The sequence below is a fragment of the Triticum aestivum genome, chromosome 6D (genome assembly GCF_018294505.1).
Source record: "Triticum aestivum cultivar Chinese Spring chromosome 6D, IWGSC CS RefSeq v2.1, whole genome shotgun sequence".
NCBI classification, from domain to species: domain Eukaryota; kingdom Viridiplantae; phylum Streptophyta; class Magnoliopsida; order Poales; family Poaceae; genus Triticum; species Triticum aestivum.
In genome coordinates this window covers 426,051,169-426,071,979 of record NC_057811.1, presented here as the reverse complement: position 1 = coordinate 426,071,979, position 20,811 = coordinate 426,051,169, and positions in this window count along the sequence as shown.

Below are 20,811 nucleotides of genomic sequence, written 5' to 3'. Positions count from 1 at the left end.
CGTGGTTCATCCGATGAGATCATCGTGGAACATGTGGGAGCCAACATGGGTATCCAGATCCCGCTGTTGGTTATTGACCAGAGAGGCGTCTCGGTCATGTCTGCATGTCTCCCGAACCCGTAGGGTCTACACACTTAAGGTTCGGTGACGCTAGGGTTGTAGAGATATATGTATGCGGAAACCCGAAAGTTGTACGGAGTCCCGGATGAGATCCCGGACGCCACGAGAGGTTCCGGAATGGTCCGGAGGTGAAGAATTATATATAGGAAGTCCAGTTTCGGCCACCGGGAAAGTTTCGGGGGTTACCGGTATTGTACCGGGACCACCGGAAGGGTCCCGAGGGTCCACCGGGTGGGGCCACCTATCCCGGAGGGCCCCATGGGCTGAAAGTGGAAGGGAACCAGCCCCTAGTGGGCTGGGCGCCCCCCCATGGGCCTCCCCCCATGCGCCTAGGGTTGGGAACCCTACGGTGGGGGACTTCTCCCTTGCCTTGGGGGGCAAGGCAACCCCTTTCCCCCCTTTGGCCGCCGCCCCCCCAACCCTAGATGGGTTTTGGCCGGCCCCCCCTCCCAAGGGGGCCTATATAAAGGGGGGAGGGAGGGCAGCAACCGACAGCCTTGGGCGCCTCCCTCCTCCCCTGCAACACCTCTCTCTCTCTCTCGCAGAAGCTCGGCGAAGCCCTGCCGGAGACCTGCTACATCCACCACCACGCCGTCGTGCTGCTGGATCTCCATCAACCTCTCCTTTCCCCTTGCTGGATCAAGAAGGAGGAGACGTCGCTGCACCGTACGTGTGTTGAACGCGGAGGTGCCGTCCGTTCGGCACTCGGTCATCGGTGATTTGGATCACGGCGAGTACGACTCCGTCATCCACGTTCATTGGAACGCTTCCGCTCGCGATCTACAAAGGGTATGTAGATGCACTCCTTTCCCCTCGTTGCTAGTAGACTCCATAGATGCATCTTGGTGAGCGTAGGAAAATTTTAAAATTATGGTACGATTCCCAACATAAACGACCTCGTATGGAAACGAGCCCAAAAGCAATCTTGACCGTTTCGACAAGACGAACAACTTTCATGTTGAACGTTGTTTCATTAGAGGTCATCTCGAGGGACAAATCGCTCATGCAAAACAGCTAATTATTCACGCAGCTCATCAGACATACCCACATATGTGTCTGGTTCCGGGCGTCATATTTTGCTCACTGGAGGGTCACGCTGTGCGGGCTCTAACTTTTGCGTACGACCTTGGATTGGAATGATCTTTATATCAAAATCGATCGTTTTGACGAGGCGCAAAACTTTTGTGTTGAATCTTTCCCCATGTGAAGCCACCTCAATTGGATTTCAGCCATTCTTTAATCTGGTGTCGACATGAGCATCTCTGAACTTGTCATTAATTTTACATCCGAACTCCATTTTAGACCATCTTCATATTCATCTTAATCTTCTCGAAGAGATCCATCTCATGGTGGCTTTCAATAGTAAGTTTGAATTAATCTTGACACAGCTTTATAATCGTGCCACTTTTGAGTGTCAACACATGCCCCCCTGTTTTTCGGCAAAGCTAGCGTGGTGAAAAATAACTTGTTCCAAGTTTGTTCTAAGGACGATGTCAACACTCCATCGGCCATTTATATGTTCTTAGGACGATTAGTATATATCGGCCATGTCTTGTGTGAACTTTTTGATGCAAACTTGGGTGAAACCTTCTCAGCTTCATTAACAATCCGATGATAAAGTTCCATAGATATGTATCTCAAGGTCATCCTCCGAACTATATTGTTCACCCTTTTGCTAGGATTTTGTAGATAATCAACAATAAACTTTCTCCAATCCTTACTTTCGCCTGCATAAAAATTTCATTTGTGGCCGAAGCTGTGGACTTCGGTTAGGCCTTACCTATGTTGACGAGACTAAGCATCGGCTATTGAGAGAAATGCAATACAACATGATTAACATAGTAGCCGGATGTTTGTTGTGCCAATTCTTTTGAATTGTCATGTCTAAATATATGAACAAATTTAAAGCAAACCAAGGTAAATTTTGCATCTAGACATACCCCAAGATAAACTATAAGTGATTCGTCAAAACATTGATAACCCTTGGATATTTGTTGCACTACTCATAACGAATCACCGAAAGCCTCAATATGAATATGTATAGCACCTACAGCAAGTAAAAAGATTCAATCCGAATAACAATGCATATTCGGCTTTGATTAATCGTGCATAAAAATATTCTAAGTGGCATGAGGCTTTAAAAAATAATGCCATAAGGAGATACATAAACAACACCAACACTTTGGCCATTGCTACAGATTGAACCATCAAAACATAATCTCCAGAGTACTAGAGAGACAAGGCTAACATCAATATTATGCATGTCATTAATCCGACGTTCAGTAATAAAATCAGCTATGATTTGGCCTCTTATAGATATCAAAGATGCATAAGCCAAATCATATCCAAACAAAGTATTAGCCCACTAGCCAATTCTGCAACTATGAATTGGTCTATGCAGCACGTATGCAATGACATCGGTCATGATGTCTCAACTCCATTCAAATATAAATATAAATTACCATGAGCACATACCTTGTCTCGCTCTCCAATTGAACTAAGGACGATGTTAGAATACTACACCGGCCATGCACTGACATACTCTTAGGACGATAGATAACTATCGGCCATTACCATGTAAACTTCGTTCAAAGCACATATGGCCAAAACAAACAAATTAAATGACAAATCAAGTATTTCGGCTCATTGGATCAGCAACAAACTTGTAGCTAATCAAATGTATAGTGACTTGGTAATACCCTTTCATGATGTAAGAAATTATATTGCATCCATGAATTAAAATAAGCCCATTGAGGGTTACCAATCATACCTGATGACGAATTCCATGGCATAGGTGAGGGAGTCCTGGATTAGGGGGTCCTCGGACAGCCGGACTATATCCTCTGGCCGGACTGTTGGACTATGAAGATACAAGATTCAAGACTTTGTCCCGTGTCCGGATTGGACTCTCCTTGGCGTGGAAGGCAAGCTTGGCAATACGGATATGTAGATCTCCTCCCATCTAACCGACTCTGTGTAACCCTAGCCCCCTCCGGTGTCTATATAAACCAGAGGGTTTAGTCCGTAGGACAAGAACAACAATCATACCATAGGCTAGCTTCTAGGGTTTAGCCTCTACGATCTCGTGGTAGATCAACTCTTGTGATACTCATATCATCAAGATCAATCAAGCAGGAAGTAGGGTATTACCTCCATCGAGATGGCCCAAACCTGGGTAAATATCGTGTCCCCCGCCTCCTGTTACCATTCGCCTTAGACGCACAGTTCGGGACCCCCTACCCGTGATCCGCCAGTTTTGACACCGACATTGGTGGTTTCATTGAGAGTTCCACTGTGCCGTCACCGTAAGGCTAGATGTCTCCTTCGATCATCGGCAACGATGCGATCCAGGGTGAGGTTTTCCTTCCCGGACAGATCTTCGTATTCGGCGGCCTCGTACTGCGGGCCAATTCGCTTGGCCATTGGGCGCAGATCGAGAGCTACGCCTCTGGCCATCAGGTCAGGTTTGGAAACTTGAACTATACTGCCGACATCCACGGAGACTTGATCTTCGACGGATTCGAGCCCATGTCAGGTGCGCCGCACAACCACGACGAGCATGACCTAGCTCTGTCATCGGACAGTGTTCGGGAGATCGCACCTGCAACTACTCCGGCCCTCAATCCAGAACAAATTGCGCCATCCGAGGACGGGTGGATGGACCCCGCCACGGAGGCTGCACACTCAGTGGCGATAGAGCCGAATACTGACTTCACCTCTTGCGAGACCCGTTGTGCCGGATACTTGGATTCGTCCCCGGCCATGGGCTCCGAACCGCCTGCGTCCGTGCCTATCGAATCTGATGGGGCACCGATAATGGAGTTTTCCTCCGCGGATATCTTTTAGCACTCACCACTGGGCGACGTGCTAAACTCATTAAGGTCTCTCTCCTTGTCAGGAGACCCTTGGCCGAACTGTGTCCGGATAGAATGGGAAGCGGACAACGAAGAAATTTCTTACCCACCCACCACCCACTTAATAGCCACTGTCGACGATTTAACCGACATGCTTGATTTCGACTCCGAAGACATCGACAGTATGGACGACGATGCAGGAGAGGAAGAGGAACCACCGCCCACAGGGCGCTGGACCGCCACTTCATGACACGACATATATATATGGTGGATACACCCAAAGAAAACAATGACGAGGAACGGAAGGATGCAACAGAGGATAGCTCCCTCGAGAAGCAACCAAAGCGACGGCGTAGGCGCCGTTCCAAATCCCGCCTCGGCAAAAACATCAATAACAGCACAAGGAAAAATAACACCCCGGTCGACTCCAGAGGAAACGACGACCACACGGACCCAGCGACAGAGCAGGATGAACCAGCGGACAGCGAACATAGTACGGAGCCGCTGTCCGATCAAGGCGACGCCGAGGATAAAGCTCATCAACCTCTCTCCGGAGAGGAAAACAGTCCGGACGACAATGCACACATCATTCCGGAAAGGCACTTGGAACAAGAGAACCTCCGTAGAAGGCTTATTGCCACCGCGAGGAGTCTGAAGAAGCAGAAGCAAAGGCTTAAGGCTGCGCAGAATACACTCAACAGTAGATGGAACAAAGTGCTCGACACCGAAGAAAAGTATGGTGGTAGTCGCCACACAAAGAGCTATCCAAAGCGCAAGTTGTTGCCTGAATTCGATGATGAGGCCTTAGAGCCCACACGACCGAAAAATAAAACGGCCGACCGGTCGGATCCGACAACCTCGTGGCCGTGATAGAGCGGCTAACGAGGCCGCACATAAGTCAGCACACGATTCACGTGAGGACTTGCATCAAAAGACCGGCGTGACCAGATCCATCTACGGATCTAGGAAAGGCGCTCCAGCGCATAATCAAAACCAAACACTACAACCGTCGGAACGCCATGACACATCCAAATACAGGGGTGCCGCGCACCCCCTATGTTTCACCGATGAGGTGCTGGATCACGAATTTCCAGAGGGGTTCAAACTCGTGAACATAGAGGCGTACGACGGAACGACAGACCCTGGGGTCTGGATTGAGGACTTCATCCTTCATATCCATATGGCTCGCAGAGACAATCTCCACGCCATCAAATACTTGCCCCTCAAGTTGAAAGGACCAGCTCGGCACTGGCTGAAGAGCCTCCCCGAAAATTCAATTGGAAGTTGGGAGGAGCATGAGGATGCTTTCAGGGCTAACTTTCAAGGGACCTATGTCCGACCTCCAGATGCAAATGATTTAAGTCATATAATTCAATAGCCCGCAGAGTCAGCCCGAAAGCTTTGGAACAGATTTCTCACTAAGAAGAATCAAATCGTCGACTGCCCGGACGCCGAAGCCTTAGCAGCTTTCAAACACAGCGTCCGCGACGAATGGCTCGCCAGACACCTCGGCCAAGAAAAACCAAGAACAATGGCAGCCCTAACAAGCCTCATGACACGCTTTTGCGTGGGCGAAGATAGCTGGCTAGTCCGTAGTAGCACCAGCGACCCAGGCACATCCGAAGTCAGGGATGGCAACGGAAAACCATGACGCAGTAAAAGCAAGCGTCGAAGTAACAAAGACAACCCAGACAACACGGCGGTAAACGCCGGATTCAGGGGCTCTCGACCCGGTCAGCAGAAAAAGCCTTTCAAAGGCAACAGAGATGGATCGTCCAGCCTAAACAGGATTCTAGACAAATTATGTCAAATTCATGGCACCCCCGACAAACCTGCAAATCACACCCATAGAGAATGCTGGGTCTTCAAGCAGGCCGGAAAGCTAAACGCCGAACACAAGGGGAGGGATACACCAAGCGAAGACGAGGATGAACCTCGTCAGCAAAACACTGGGGGACAGAAAAAGTTCCCACCAGAGGTCAAAACAGTGAACATGATTCATGTGACGAAGAGCAGAAGCAAACATGCACTCCGAGACACACGCGCCGTAGAGCCCATCACCCCTAAGTTCAACCCTTGGTCGGCCTGCCTGATCAGTTTTGATCGCAGGGATCACCTAACAAGTATCCGACACGTAGGAATGGCTGCCTTGGTGCTAGACCCAATAATCAACGGATACCATCTCACCCGAGTCCTCATGGACGGCGGCAGTAGTCTTAATCTGATATATCAGGACACAGTACGCAAAATGGGGATAGACCCAATGAGAATTAGCCAAAGCAATACTACCTACCGTTAAAGGAGTAATACCAGGCCCAGAGGCCCGCTGTACGGGCTCTCTAGTATTAGTGGTTGTATTCGGTTCTCCCGACAACTTCCGAAGTGAAAAGTTAACCTTCGACATCGCTCCATTCCGAAGCGACTATCAAGCACTACTCGGAAGAACAGCTTTCGCTCGTTTTAATGCAGTACCGCACTACGCTTCTCTTAAGCTCAAGATGCCCGGTCCACGTGGCATCATCACAGTTATCGGAAATGCTGAGCATTCCTTACGCGTGGAAGAACGTGTGGCGGCTTTAGCAGCCGAACACTAAATGGCCTCTCCAACTAGAATAAACGATCGGTCGTCAAGACCATGGGCATGGCTAGACGAGTCCGGCACACCACTAGCTGTAACAGCTTAGATAAACCTGAGATTGGTTTGATGGATATACCCCATAGGCGGTACCAGGGGCTTCCCGCGTGTAAAAATGACTACAGTTCGGCTCGGCCCTACTTATCTTGAATTTTAATGGTTTATTGAGAATAACCAATTTTTCGCACGACAACTTTCACCTAAGTTCTTCTCTTTTACACATGATGATCGTGCTACACCCTTCCAGGATATGGCACAACGGAGACACAGGCGCAGACGTGCAGCAGGGCCCTGCTCAAAGGTTTCCTTTTAGATTAAGACCCTGCGTAAACCTTTTTTACTGTCTCTTGTTGCTTCACATCCTCCGGATACTCAGCATAACCGAGAGCGATGCTGACGTTATTGGCATTTCGCCACGTCAAAATGATGCACGTACCTGGACACTCAGGGTTCATTATCAAGGGCGTTACTCAGCCCGGTATATGTTGTAAAGACCGAATACCTTAGGGAGTGTTCGGCGTCGCGAGTTTGGCCTTATATGCATCAGCTCCGAATCATGTCTTTGGTCAAATCTTGGGTTTGCCCGGCTCCCGTGTTTTGCTACCTTACGTTCCCCTCTATCGGCTAAGGTGGCACTGGGAGAACTACTGCGATTGTGCCCTGGTTCATACGGACGAGCACCTCAGTAGAGAAAGCCGAAAACTGGCTGTCATGATAAAGCGTGGGACTAGTCAACCAATCGATGACTCATCGGAATCTTCGGGATTCCTCCGCATTAACGAAGGACCGGTTTTCCCGGTCATGTACGTACGCACACCGTATTCGGATAGCCGCGGAAATACCATGGGCTATATAGTAGCCCCACCGTCAAACTCCTATGGTTAAGTGAAAGTGTTAAAGCAATATAGTCTGATTGCCTCGTTCGCCACGCTACCACCTCCTTAATGGACCAAGACGTTGGATCAAGTGTGAAGACGCGCTTTTGCGAACATCCCCGCATTATATGCGTGGGGACTGAAGTCGACGACTGCAAACTTTTAGGTTATATATACATATACATAAACGACCGCACAGGAGGCATAATAATACTTTCAGGCAAAAGTATAAACACAGCCTTTATAATTCAAATAACAATTTTCTTACAATTGAGATACATGTCACTAGAACATGACACTCTTCGAGCACTAAGCCTCTATTAAATGAGCGCCTTCTAAGACTTCTTCAAAATAGTGCTCGGCTGATACCCGGCCTACAGCCGAACTCTTGGTTGCAATAGCGGTGGCCTCCATCTCTGCCCAGTATGTCTTGACATGGGCGAGAGCCATCCGCGCGCCCTCTATGCACGCCGACCTCTCCATAGTGTCAATATGCGGCACAACACCAAGGAATCGTTGCACTAAGCCAAAATAACTATTCGGCCTCGGCCCTTCTGGCCAAAGATGATCCACAACAGACCTCATGGCGAGCCCGGACAACCTATGGAGCTAGTCCCACTCGGCCATTTGCTCATTTAACAGCAGCGGACGCGCCGGAGCATTGAACTGTGACCAGAACAACTTTTCCACTTCGTGATCTTTTTTATCTTCGAAAAACTTGGCCACATCAGCAGCACTTACTGCCAAATCTAGGAACGCGTCCGCAGAACTCCATAACTGATCCAGAAGGGCATACTTAGGATCTCCAAACTTCGTCCGCGACAAAAAGGGCTTCCCAGCCGTGATATTTCTGGCTTGACGAAGTTCCTCCTTCGCCGCCCTGATTTTAGAGCGGGCTTCCTTGGCTGCCACCGCGGCTTTCTCCAGGTCCGCCGTCTTCGTTTGGCTTTCCTTTTCAAGAAGCTCATAACGGTCGGCGGCATCTTTCACCTCAACAGCCATCTTGGCTATTTTCTCCTTACTCTGGCAATGCGCAGCCTGTTCGGCTCTTAGCTCTTCGACCGCCTTTAGGGTGGCCGCATCACTCTTTCTGGCTTGTTCCTTGGCTCGGGCAAGTCCCGCCCGAAGGGTCTCCACGACGACAGCTCCATCTGCAGTCACAGCATATTACGGACACTAGCATCATGCTCCTCTTAATATGTGTCGATCATAGGAGAATACATACCATGTGCCTCGTCAAGCCGCTTGTTTACAAGCACGATGTCGGCATCTGCCGCATCAAGTTGCCGCTTCAGTTCGGCAAACTCACCAGTCCGGCTAGCCACCGGACCCTCAGCCGCCTGCACGTGAAAAGCAGCACGGTTATTACCTGGGACTATGATCCTCTATTTGTCGTCTTTTTCGACAGCAACCAGAGTCTCAAGGGCTACTATCTGCATAGGGCACACCTAGCGTGTAAAGCCAGCATTCAAGTTTTCAGCAAAGATTATGATTAACCATATTCACAATAACACTTAGGTCTCATGTTTACTCATATCAATGGCATAATCAACTAGCGAGCAATAATAATAAATCTCGGATGACAACACTTTCTCAAAACAATCATAATATGATATAACAAGATGGTATCTCGCTAGCCCTTTCTGAGACCGCAAAACATAAATGCAGAGCACCTTTAAAGATCAACGACTGACTAGACATTGTAATTCATGGTAAAGAGATCCAGTCATGGTCATACCCAATATAAATTAATAGTAATGGATGCAAATGACAGCAGTGCTCTCTAACTGGTGATTTTTAATAAGAGGGTGATGACTCAACATAAAGGTAAATAGATAGGCCCTTCGCAGAGGGAAGCAGGGATTTGTAGAGGTGCCAGAGCTCGATTTTGAAATAGAGATAAATAATATTTTGAGCGGCATACTTTCATTGTCAACATAACAACCAAGAGATGGCAATATCTTCCATGCTACACACATTATAGGCGGTTCCCAAACAGAATGGTAAAGTTTATACTCCCCCTCCACCAACAAGCATCAATCCATGGCTTGCTCGAAACAACGAGTTCCTCCAACTAGCAACAGCCCTGGGGGAGTTTTGTTTGCAATTATTTAGATTTAGTTTGCTTAAAGCATGGGACTGGGCATCCCGGTGACCAGCCATGTTCTCGTGAAGGAGCGGAGTCCACTCCTCTTGAGAATAACCCACCTAGCATGGAAGATACAGACAACCCTACTTGATACATGAGCTATTCGAGCATACAAAACAGAATTTCATTTGAAGGTTTAGAGTTTGGCACATACAAATTTACTTGGAACGGCAGGTAGATACCGCATATAGGAAGGTATGGTGGACTCATATGGAATAACTTTGGGGTTTAAGGGATTGGATGCACAAGCAGTATTCCCGCTTAGTACAAGTGAAGGCTAGCAAAAGACTGGGAAGCGACCAGCTAGAGAGCGACAACAGTCATGAACATGCATTAAAATTAATAAACATTGAGTGCAAGCATGAGTAGGATATAATCCACCATGAACATAAATATCGTGAAGGCTATGTTGATTTGTTTCAACTACATGCGTGAGCATGTGCCAAGTCAAGTCACTTAAATCATTCAAAGGAGGATACCGCCCCAGTATACCACATGACAACCATTTTAATAACATGTTGGCACGCAAGGTAAACCATTATAACTCATAGCTAATTAAGCATGGCATAAGTAACTATAATCTCTAATTGTCATTGCAAACATGTTCATTCATAATAGGCTGAATCAGGAACGAGGAACTAATCATATTTACAAAAACAAGAGAGGTCGAGTTCATACCAGCTTCTCTCATCTCAATCAGTCCATCATATATCGTCATAATTGCCTTTCACTCGCACGACCGAACAGTTTGTAAAATAATAATAGTGCACGTGCATTGGACTAAGCTGGAATATGCAAGCATTCAATAAACAGGAGAAGACAAGGCAATATGGGCTCTTGGTTAAATCAACAATAATGCATATAAGAGCCACTTCAACAATTTCATCATGGTCTTCTCCTATCGACCCCCAAAGAAAAGAAAAAAAATAAAACTATTTACACGGGAAAGCTCCCAACAAGCAAAAGAAGAACGGGAAATCTTTTTGGGTTTTCTTTTAATTATTACTACAAGCAAGAGAAGTAAACTAGCGAAAATCTACAACTAATTTTTTTTAGTTTTTCTTAAGGTTTTTCAAACACACAAGAAGAAAGCAGGAAAAAGAAAATAAACTAGCATGGATAGTACAATGAAAGAGTATGTGCACCGACAACTAGCAATGAGCGTGTGTGAACATAAATGTAATGTCGGTGAGAAATACGTACTCCCCCAAGCTTAGGCTTTTGGCCTAAGTTGGTTTATTGCCACGGATGGCCTGGCGGATATCCAAAGTTGTAACTGGGGTCGTACTAAGATGCAGCAGTCATTGCATCGTGGGCTGCAGCTTGGAGGCGAGCTATCTCAGCCCTCCTTTTATACTCTTCCGCCTCCTCTCTGGTTATAAAATATCTCCCCTTTGCCTGAAAGTCAAAGAAAGTAGAAGCAGGGAGGGCGACGTGATAGGTGCGTCGTCTGTCAAAGATTAGTCGGTACTGGAAGGGCGGTTCGTCCCTCTCAACAAACTGATGACGAACCATAGCATCATAGTCTAAATAAGCAGGAGGTAACTCAATATCATTCTCACGTATGGTTATACCAAGAAAATTAGCTAAACGGGTTGCATAAATCCCACCAAAGAAATCTCCATTAATTTTATTATTATGCAACCTATGTGCAACAATGGCTCCCAAATTATAATGTTTATCTCCTAGTACAGCACTCCTAAGAACACTGAGGTCGTGGAAACACATGTGACATGCTTCATCCTTACCATTTATGCACCTACCTATGAAGAGAGCGAAATAATGTATAGCAGGAAAATGAATACTCCCTATGGTAGCTTGTGCTATGTCTCTAGATTCCCCCACATTCATACTAGCAAGAAAATCTCTAAATTCAGATTTTCGGGGTTCACTAGTACTACCCCATTGTGGAAGTTTGCAAGCAGTAGTAAATTCCTCTAGTCCATAGTATAAGAATTTTCATAAGGATCAAACAGGACAGTTTGAGAATTACGTGAAGATGAAAATTCAAACCTCCTCACAAAGGAACTAGTGAGATAGTGGTACTGACGGCACTTTTCTGCCTCGAAGCTCACAAGGTCGATGTTACGCAAATATGCGTTAAATTCTTCCTTAATTCCTGCTTCCATTCACAAGGCCGCACTGGAGCGTCCCTTGGTGGTTCATCGTCAGCATCACGCATTGCAAGCATGGGTCCTTGTTTCCTTGAAGAACCAGCTTGGTACATTTTCCTAAACATATTTCTTCCTCTGCAAAATTTCTGAAGTTTTTAGTAACTTCAAATAAAAGTGAACCAAACTCAACAAACTTGATAGCAACTACTCCCACAAGTGCCTAGAGACTATATCATGCATTAGAATTACTTGGGACCATATAAATTTGACATGCAAGCTCAAGAACCTGGTCACCTAAGCTGCAAAAATTTGCAATGAATAAAGCACTAGAACAAAAACTAATTGGACCATTGGAGGAGTCACATACCAAGGAACAATCCCCCAAAGCAGTTTTGTGAGAGGTGCTTTGAGCAAGGAGATCGAAAATCGCAGCAAAATGAGCTAGAACTCATGCTTGAGCTGGATGGTGATTTTTTTTGGGAGGAAGAAGAAGTGTGCAGGTGCAGGAATAAGTGGAGGGGGCCACCATGGGCCCACGAGGTAGGGGGGCACGCCCTGGACCCTCGTGGCCAGGTGCTTGCTCCCCCTGATGGGTTCTCAGTGCCAGATATTCTTCAATATTCTAGAAAAATCATATTTCATTTTCGGTGCATTTGGAGAACTTTTATTTTTGGTGTATTTTTATATTGCACGGATAAATCAGAAAACAGACAGAAAATACTAATTTTACTTTATTTCAACTAAATAATAGAAAGTAAAAGAAGGGTACAGAAACTTGTGCTTTCTAACTTCATCCATCTCATGCTCATCAAAAGGAATCCACTAACAAGGTTGATCAAGTCTTGTTAACAAACTCATTCCGACTAACATGGAACCGGAGAAATTTCGAATAACATTATGTTACCTCAACGGGGATATGCACATCCCCAATAATAAGAATATCATATTTCTACTTGACAGTGGGAAGAGGAAATTCAAAACCTCCAATAATAATTGATGGAATTTTTCCAATAGAATTGATACTGTGAACTTGAGGTTGTTTCCTCGGAAAGTGTACCATATGCTCATTACCATTAACATGGAAAGTGACATTGCCTTTGTTGCAATCAATAATAGCACCTGCAGTATTAAAAAAGGGTCTACCAAGAATAATAGACATACTATCATCCTCGGGAATATCAAGAATAACAAAGTTCGTTAAAATAGTAACGTTTGCAACCACAACAGGCACATCCTCACAAATACCGACAGGTATAGCAGTTGATTTATCGGCCATTTGCAAAGATATTTCAGTAGGTGTCAACTTATTCAAATCAAGTCTACGATATAAAGAGAGAGGCATAACACTAACACCGGCTCCAAGATCACATAAAGCAGTTTTAACATAGTTTCTTTTAATGGAGCATGGTATAGTTGGTACTCCTGGATCTCCTAGTTTCTTAGGTATTCCACCCTTAAATGTATAATTAGAAAGCATGGTGGAAATTTCAGCTTCCGGTATCTTTCTTTTATTTGTAAAAATTTCTTTCATATACTTAGCATAAGGATTCATTTTGAGCATATCAGTCAAACGCATACGCAAGAAGATAGGTCTAATCATTTCAGCAAAGCGCTCAAAATCCTCATCATCCTTTTCTTGGATGGCTTGGGAGGAAAATGCATGGGTTTCTGAACCCATGGCTCTTTTTTTTACCATGCTTCCTAGCAACAAAATCTCTCTTATCATAACGTTGATTCTTTTATTGTGGGTTATCAAGATCAACAGTAGGTTCAGTTTCTACATCATTATCATTGCTAGGTTGAGCATCAACATGAACATCATCATAACATTATCACTAGGTTCATGTTCATTACCAGATTGTGTTTCAGCATCAGAAATAGAAATATCATTTGGATTCTCAGGTGTGTCTATAATAGGTTCACTAGAAGCATGCAAAGTCCTATCATTTTTCTTTTTCTTACTCTTAGAAGGACTAGGTGCATCAACATTAGTTCTCTGAGAATCTTGCTCAATTCTCTTAGGGTGGCCTTCAGGATACAAAGGTTCCTAAGTCATTTTACCAGTTCTAGTAGCCACTCTAACAACAAAATCATTACTCTTACTATTTAATTTATTGAGAAAATCATTTTGAGCTTTAAGTACTTGTTCTACTTGAGTGGTAACCATAGAAGCATGTTTACTAATGAGTTTAAGTTCACCTTTAACTCTAGACATATAATCACTCAAGTGCTCAAGCATACCGGAATTATGTTTCAATTGTCTACCAACATAAGCATTGAAGTTTTCTTGTTTAACAATAAAATTATCAAACTCATCTAAGCATTGGCTAGCAGACTTATAACGAGGAATATCACCTTCATCAAATCTATAGAGAGAATTTACCTTTACTACCTGTGTCGGGTTATCAAGACTATGTGTTTCTTCAACAGGAGATGGATTAAAACAATGTATTTCTTCAACATGCGGTAAATTAAGACCATGTATTTCTTCAATAGGAGGTAAATTCTTAACATCTTCAGCTTTGATACCTTTTTCTTTCATAGATTTCTTTGCCTCTTGCATATCTTCAGGACTGAGAAATAGAACTCCCCTTTTCTTCGGAGTTGGCTTAGGAATAGGTTCAGGAATTGGCTCGGGAGTTGACTCAGGAAGTGTCCAATTATTTTCATTAGTCAACATATTATTCAATAGAATTTCAGCTTCATCCGGTGTTCTTTCCCTGAAAACACAACCAGCACAACTATCCAAGTGGTCTTTGGAAGCATCGGTTAGTCCATTATAAAAGATATCAAGTATTTCATTTTTCTTAAGAGGATGATCAGGCAAAGCATTAAGTAATTGGAGAAGCCTCCCCCAAGCTTGTTGGAGACTCTCTTCTTCAATTTGCACAAAATTATATATTTCCCTTAAAGCAGCTTGTTTCTTATGAGCAGGGAAATTTTTAGCAGAGAAGTAATAAATCATATCCTGGGGACTACGCACACAACCAGGATCAAGAGAATTAAACTATGTCTTAGCATCACCCTTTAATGAGAACGGAAATAATTTAAGGATATAAAAGTAGCGAGTTCTCTCATCATTAGTGAATAGGGTGGCTATATCATTTAATTTAGTGAGATGTGCCACAACAGTTTCAGATTCATAGCCATAAAAAGGATCAAATTCAACCAAAGTAATTATCTCAGGATCAATAGAGAATTCATAATCCTTATCAGTAACACAGATAGGTGAAGTAGCAAAAGCAGGGTCAGTTTTCATTCTAGCATTAAGAAATTGCTGCTTCCATTTAGCTAATAACTTCTTAAGATCATATCTATCATTGCAAGCAAAAATAGCTCTAGCAGCTTCTTCATCCATAACATAACCCTCAGGCACGACAGGCAATTCATATTTATTAGGGGGAGAGCCTTCATCATCACTATCTTCAAAATTATCAGGTTCAATAATTTCATTCTCTCTAGCCCTAGCAAGTTGTTCATCAAGAAATTCACCAAGTGGCACAGTAGTATCAGGCATAGAAGTAGTTTAATCATAAGTATCATGCATAGCAGAAGTGGCATCATCAATAACATGCGACATATTAGAATTAATAGCAGAAGCAGGTTTAGGTGTCGCAAGCTTACTCAAAACAGAAGGAGAATCAAGTGCAGAGCTTGATGGCAGTTCCTTACCTCCCCTCGTAGTTGAGGGATACATTTTTGTTTTCTCGTCTTTCAAGTTCTTCATAGTGACCAGCAGATATAAATCCCAAGTGACTCAAAGAATAGAGCTATGCTCCCCGACAACGGCGCCAGAAAATAGTCTTGATAACCCACAAGTATAGGGCATCGCAATAGTTTTCGAGGGTAGAGTATTCAACCCAAATTTATTGATTCGACACAAGGGGAGCCAAAGAATATTCTCAAGTATTAGCAGTTGAGTTGTCAATTCAACCACACCTGGATAACTTAGTATTTGCAGCAAAGTGTTTAGTAGCAAAGTAATATGATAGTACTGGTAACAGTGGTTAAGGTAATGGTAGCAAAAGTAATATTTTTGGGTTTTGTAGTGATTGTAATAATAGCAACGGAAAAGTAAATAAGCAAAGAACAATATGTGAAAAGCTTGTAGGCATTGGATCGGTGATGGAGAATTATGCCGGATGCGGTTCATCGTGCAACAGTTATAACATAGGGTGACACAGAACTAGCTCCAATTCATCAATGTAATGTAGGCATGTATTCCAAATATAGTCATACGTGCTTATGGAAAAGAACTTGCATGACATCTTTTGTCCTACCCTCCCATGGCAGCGGGGTCCTATTGGAAACTAAGGGATATTAAGGCCTCCTTTTAATAGAGTACTGGACCAAAGCATTAACACATAGTGAATACATGAACTCCTCAAACTACGGTCATCACCGGGAGTGGTCCTGATTATTGTCACTTCGGGGTTGCCGGATCATAACACATAGTAGGCGACTATAGACTTGCAAGATAGGATCAAGAAATCACATATATTCATGAAAACATAATAGGTTCAGATCTGAAATCATGGCACTCGGGCCCTAGTGACAAGCATTAAGCATAGCAAAGTCATAGCAACATCAATCTCAGAACATAATGGATACTAGGGATCAAACCCTAACAAAACTAACTCGATTACATGGTAAATCTCATCCAACCCATCACCGTCCAGCAAGCCTATGATGGAATTACTCACGCACGGTGGTGAGCATCATGAAATTGGTGATGGAGGATGGTTGATGATGATGACGGCAAAGGATTCCCCTCTCCGGAGCCCCGAACGGACTCCAGATCAGCCCTCCCGAGAGAGTTTAGGGCTTGGCGGCGGCTCCATATCGTAAAACGCGATGAATCCTTCTCTCTAATTTTTTCTCCCCGAACACGAATATATGGAGTTGGAGTTGAGGTCGGTGGAGCTCCAGGGGGCCCACGAGGCAGGGGGCGTGCCCCAGGGGGGTGGGAGCGCCCCCCACCCTCGTGGACAGGGTGTGGGCCCCTGGTCTTGATTCTTTCGCCAGTATTTTTTATATTTTCCAAAAATAAGTTCCGTGGAGTTTCAGGTCATTCCGAGAACGTTTGTTTCTGCACATAAATAACACCATGGCAATTCTGCTGAAAACAGCGTCAGTCCGGGTTAGTTCCATTCAAATCATGCAAGTTAGAGTCCAAAACAAGGGCAAAAGTGTTTGGAAAAGTAGACGGAGACGTATCAGCAATGCTTCTTTTATCTGAGCCAATTCTTTTTCTATTTGTTTCTGGTGGCGAGTGGCAAAATTGACTTTAAGTTTTTTCTCAATTTCAGAACACTCCGGATATTATTGCCCCCAATGCTTTTATATTCTTTCGGCAATGACACACGGGTGTTGCCGAAATTTTGCAATTGTGTAGGGTGTGTATAATATGATGTAGTACTAGGTGAAGGCATATGCATTGTTGTAAAACCATATTTTTGCTCGCCAATTTTATCAATTGGCAAAGATTCATCCTCTTGCAGAACTCTAGCTTTTATTGCGGCGTAATCAGGAAATAGCCCTTTTTCATGTTGTTCAAGGCAAATAGCACTAATCCTCTTATTTGGGCTAAACTCTTCAATGCGGCCACCACTACCTCATCTTCTACAATATTTGGCACAACCGCTCCTGTAAAATTTACATTTATTTGGCTATGACCAGAAAGGTGTGAAGCCGAATTATGAGCATCTACAGTTGTGTATGGTGCCGAAAAATTACTAACATGAGGTGTAGCATATGACAGTTGAGAGTAACTGGCCGAATAGCTAGTAGTAGCATGGCCAATTCTCTCATTCATCGGCATGGTTGGATTAGTATATTGCACATTAGTTGCCGATGAATAAAAGGGTGAAACACTTTCTTGGATGGCATTGGAAATTCTAACATGAGGTGTTTCAAATTGATTAACCAAACCCATCATGTTGTTCATCGACATATGAATTTTTAGGGTTGCCGATGCATGAGAGTTTGGATACATATGTTGTACGTTGCTAAAATCATAAGAATTTGAAGCATGAAGATTGTTTTGCATCGTCTCTTGCGCATAATTAGATGCATGATTGATAAAACTAGGGCTAGCCAATACATTATGCTCATTAGGTGATCCAGCAACAACATATGGATTATTTGCATCTACAAAGGGGAATTGGGTATTCATATTACCTTTGTAGATTGCAGCAACTTGATGACGATCTCTTTGTAGCAAGAACCGGCTCGAGACCGTTCAAAGCTTCGTCCCCAGCGGAGTCGCCAAAAAGTGTGTTCGCACACGAACACGTCACCGTGTACCCTCGACGCCGGGGGTGATGCACCGCAGCTCATGTCGAAGGAGACCCAGCCGGAAGCGCGGTACGCAGGTAATCCAGCGGGTGCTTTTGTGGACCCGAAACCCCACACGACCGGGAGGGACCCCGTCAGGGCGCGTGGCGGCTATTGGCTGCCCTAGGTCAACCTAATCGCCCCTAGGGCCTCGAGGTTCGCCGCCCTGCAACAAGGAGAACAGACGAAGAACGAGGAAGAAGAAGAACTAGGGTTTAGGAAAAAGATAAAAGATAAAAAGTGATAGATGATTTGATCGATTGTGTGTTGTTCAATCGGCCATCACCCCTTAGGTTTGTAAGAGGCGGCTGGAATTCCCGTGCAAGGAAAGTGTTTGGATTCACGTCCAAAACCCTAGTGAAATTCGGATTGGTTTTGTCCGAACATTCCAAAACTGTTCGGTTTAAAATTGGTTGTACCTTGTGGGTCTTTTTTGAGGTGGTAAACAACCTCGTATGGAAACGATCCCAAAAGCAATCTTGACCGCTCCGACGAGACGAACAACTTTAATGTTGAACGTTTGTTCATTAGAGGTAATCTCGAGGGTCAAATCGCTCGCGCAAAACAGCTAATTATTCACGCAGCTCATCAGACATACCCACATATGTGTCTGGTTCCGGGCGTCATATTTTGCTCACTGGAGGGTCATGCTGTGCGGGCTCTAACTTTTGCATACGACCTTGGATTGGAATGATCTTTATATCAAAATCGATCGTTTCGACGAGGCGCACAACTTTTGTGTTGAATATTTTCCCATTTCAAGCCACCTCAATTGGGTTTTTAGCCATTCTTTAATCTGGTGTCGACATGAGGATCTCTGAACTTGTCATTAATTTTACATCCGAGCTCCGTTTTAGACCATCTTCATATTCATCTTGATCTTCTTGAAGAGAGCCTTCTCATGATGACTTTCAATAGTAAGTTTGAATTAGTCTTGACACAACTTCAAGCCACTCTTTATAATCGTGCCACTTTTGAGTGTCAACACATGCCCCCCTGTTTTTCGGCAAAGCTAGCGTGCCGAAAAATAACTTGTACCAAGTTTGTTCTAAGGACGATGTCAACACTCCATAGGCCATTTATATGTTCTTAGTACGATAAGTATATATCGGCCATGTCTTGTGTGAACTGTTTGATGCAAACGGTGAAACCTTCTCAGCTTCATTAACAATGCGATGATAAAGTTCCATAGATATGTATCTCAAGGTCATCCTACGAACCATAATGTTCACCCTTTTGCTAGGATTTTGTAGATAATCAACAATAAACTTTCTCCAATCCTTACTTTCGCCTGCATAAAAATTTCATTAGTGGTCGAAGTTGTGGATTTCGGTTCAGCCTTACCTATGTTGACGAGACTAAGCATCGGCTATTGAGAGAAATGCAATACAACATGATTAACATAGTAGCCGGACGTTTGCTATGCCAATTCTTTCGAATTGTCATGTCTAAATATATGAACAATTTTAAAGCAAACCAAGGTAAATTTTGCATCTAGACATACCCCAAGATAAACTATAAGTGATTCGTCAAAACATTGATAACCCTTGGATATTTGTTGCACTACTCATAACGAATCACCGAAAGCCTCAATATATGTATAGCACCTATAGCAAGTAAAAAGATTCAATCCGAATAACAATGCATATTCGGCTTTGATAATCGTGCATAAAAATATTCTAAGCGGCATGAGGCTTCAAAAAATAGTGCCATAAGGAGATATATAAACAACACCAACACTTTGGCCATTTCTACGGATTGAACCATCAAAACATAATCTCCAGAGTACTAGAGAGACAAGGCCAACATCAATATAATGCATGTCATTAATCCGATGTTCAGTAATAAAATCAGCTATGATTTGGCCTCTTATAGATCTCAAAGATGCATAAGCCAAATCATATCCAAACAAAGTATAAGCCCACTAGCCAATTCTGCAACTATGAATTGGTCTATGCAGCATGTATTCAATGACATCGGTCATGATGTCTCAACTCCATTCAAATATAAATATAAATTACCATGAGTACGTACCTTGTCTCGATCTCCAATCGAACTAAGGACGATGCTAGAATACTACACCTGCCATGCATTGACATACTCTTAGGACGATATATAACTATCGGCCATTACCATGTAAACTTCGTTCAAAGCACATATGGCCGAAACAAACAAATTAAATGACAAATCAAGTATTTCGGCCCATTGGATCAGCAACAAACTTGTAGCTAATCAAATGTATAGTGACTTGGTAATACCCTTTCATGATGTAAGAAATTATATTGCATCCATGAATTAAAATAAGCCCATTGAGGGTTACCAATCATACCTGATGACGAATTCCATGGCATAGGCGTTAATGGCATAGTTGAAGAATATTGATAATGTGTAGACCAAAGATGCTGAAACCTTCGGCTTGGTCCTTCATAGTTTTCACTCTTTTCCTTCTTCACCTTTACCGCACTTCTTATAATGGAAGCTTGCACATAATTCTTATTTTGAGCAGTTCCTTTGGGAACCCATGCCATGTTCCTTTCTTCAAGTTCTTGTGCACTAAGTTTTTGTAATTTCTTCTTTTGCCAATAGGATAAGCCGAGTGGACATCTCGGCTGTGAGTCTTTTTTGACCAATGGCAATTCCTTTTTGGCCTTATGCACTCTCAACTTCTTTTCTTCAGATTTGGCACTTTGAATCTCAATAATTGGTTGCTTTGTCTCATTGCCTTTAG